Source organism: Mus caroli, chromosome 5 (assembly GCF_900094665.2).
Source record: "Mus caroli chromosome 5, CAROLI_EIJ_v1.1, whole genome shotgun sequence".
Taxonomy (NCBI): Eukaryota; Metazoa; Chordata; class Mammalia; order Rodentia; family Muridae; genus Mus; species Mus caroli.
The window spans coordinates 67,812,732-67,815,106 of NC_034574.1; the positions used below are offsets into that span (position 1 = coordinate 67,812,732).

The 2,375-nt window shown below is 45.6% G+C and overlaps 1 pseudogene; it reads left to right on the top strand.

Moving 5' to 3' along the window:
• The first annotated feature begins 223 nt into the window (after positions 1–223).
• Positions 224–2,332, top strand: LOC110294869 (annotated as a pseudogene).
• Positions 2,333–2,375: the final 43 nt, after the last annotated feature.

Here is a 2,375-nt window from a genome sequence, read left to right on the forward strand (position 1 = left end):
AACTCCCATTAACTCCAGCCACACATTTACCAAGGGGCCATAGTCCCACAGACGTATCTCAATTCCACATTTGCTGAGGGCCACAGGTCAACAGAGCCTGTGTTTCCATCTCAACCCTACCACATATTCAATAGTCCTTAGAAAAGTCACTTTGCTTCTCCAAACTGTGGCTTTCTCACCTGTAAATCAGGGGGAATGTCTCATCTCTCAGAAGACCTTAAAAATGGAGGAGTCGGATGTGCTGGCACACTCCTGTATTCCCAACACGCGGAAGGGTGAGGCAGAAGAATCAAGAGGCCAGGTGCAGCCTGGGCTGTGTTAAATGATCCTGTCTCAAAGAAAAGGAAGAAAAAAATAATTTAAATGAAGCAAGGTCGCAAAGAGCGAAAGCCAGTATTTGATGTGTAGTGAGTGACCTGTAGCCACAGCCTAAACAAATAAGAAATAAGTGAATTGAAATTAGAAACGACTTTGGATTGATTGAGCTGTTCAGATAGCAGTGGGGTAGCATTGTTACCACATCAGTGAAACAGCAGGGACACACGGTCATAACTGGCCCACTGACCTATAATTGGATGTTTTATGCGACATATTTCTTATCCCACAAAGAATGCTTGATTTTTTTTTCTTTTTCTCATGCCAGAGTGGAATCCAGAGCCTCAAGGACTAGGCAAGTGCTCTACCACTAACCCACACGACCAGCCCTAAACAACCTTCTTAAATGTCAACATACAGCTGGGCAGTGGTGGCGCACGCCTTTAATCCCAGCACTTGGGAGGCAGAGGCAAGCAGATTTCTGAGTTTGAGGCCAGCCTGGTCTACAGAGTGAGTTCCAGGACAATCAAGGCTACACAGAGAAACCTTGTCTCAAAAAACAAACAAACAAACAAACAAACAAACAAACACCAAAAAGTCAACATACTTCCCATTTTCCTGAAGCAACTGTGGTTAGAGAGCCTCTATCAGTAGACCAGGCGACTGAGATCCAAGTTCTAATGGCAAACACGTATACTCTGCCCAGAACCATCTCTCAATCACATCCCTCCAGACCACTGCTCACTGCTGCCCAAGTTTTGTGAATAGCTTGGTGACCACCTCTTGATTTCTATCCATGAAGTAGAGTTTATGAGAGTAACGCCTACAAAGGGTCAGTGTTTCCAAAAGCATTTCTATGTTTGGGAGAGGAGAAAAGCAACCAGCCTTGTGGTGCACGTTGCCTTCTGGGGATGACCGGCTTTGTGCGGCACCAATACAAACAGCTCCCGTACTTGTCAGCTAGCTGAGCGTTCACACCACTTCTTAGGCTTTCGTTGTTTACCCAGAGGTGAGAGCCTGTGATAAGGCCACGTTGATGAGCTTCGTGTGACTGGCGGTGGACATGTGCTATCGACACTGTTTACCATTTACTGAGTGCCAATGGGGTTCATTAGGTGACTGTCAAAGATACTCAGTCAAATGGAGAACCAGAGAGGGGACAGTTCTGTTTAAGGGAAATAGAAATAGGTCAGAAATTAAATAGGAAAGTCTCTTGGCGTTTCAATACCCAAGAAACAATTGAGCTCAGGGACGACTTTCAAGGCTTAAAGTCTTTATCCAGGTCAGCTCTTACTAACATTCTTATATGACAGTCCACATTTTCATTGTCAACTTGGGGATTAAGAAACGCCAAGAAGTTGGTGCTAGTAGGGATTTACTGAAGGAGGTGGAGGAAGGAAGATCACTAGTTCTAAGCTAGCCTGGGCCACACGCTTTTATACCTGGCATGATTCCATCCTGAGTCTGTTCTGAGGAGCAGTAGGCAGATCTCTCAGTCCAGCTTCTCTCACGCTGAAGTGCACACCTTCTCATCAAGGAAAGCTCAGTGGACATGCACATGAACCATCTTAGGCCTCAGAACTATCTTCCTGGTTGTGAACTAAAGGCAGACAAAGATTATCATTGTAAGGTGAATGATGATTCAGATGAACACCAGTTAGCATTATGAATGATCAGTTTAGGGGCAGGGGCAAAAGATTACACATCATAGAGGCAGAAGCAGTGAACTCTGAAGGCCGTCACACTGAAGCCACACTGGCAACGCTGAGAACGTCTGTACAACCAGCAGTTTCCCTTGGGGCCTTTGAGATCACACCACCTGTGGTCTGAAGGTTGAAGTGTGGTTCAGGGCCCGTGCACATTGGTGGAAAGCACCTAGTAGCTGTAGACAGAGGAAGATGCAGAGTCAGAAGATAAAAAACGAGGAGGATGTAAAACTCTTAGGCATGTCTGAGAAGCGATCTGCTCCTGAAGATGGTAGCTAGGTTGTACAGGAAAAAAAGTAAAACATGATGATGATGGTGGTGGTGGTAATGATGGTGGTGGTGGTGATGGTGGTG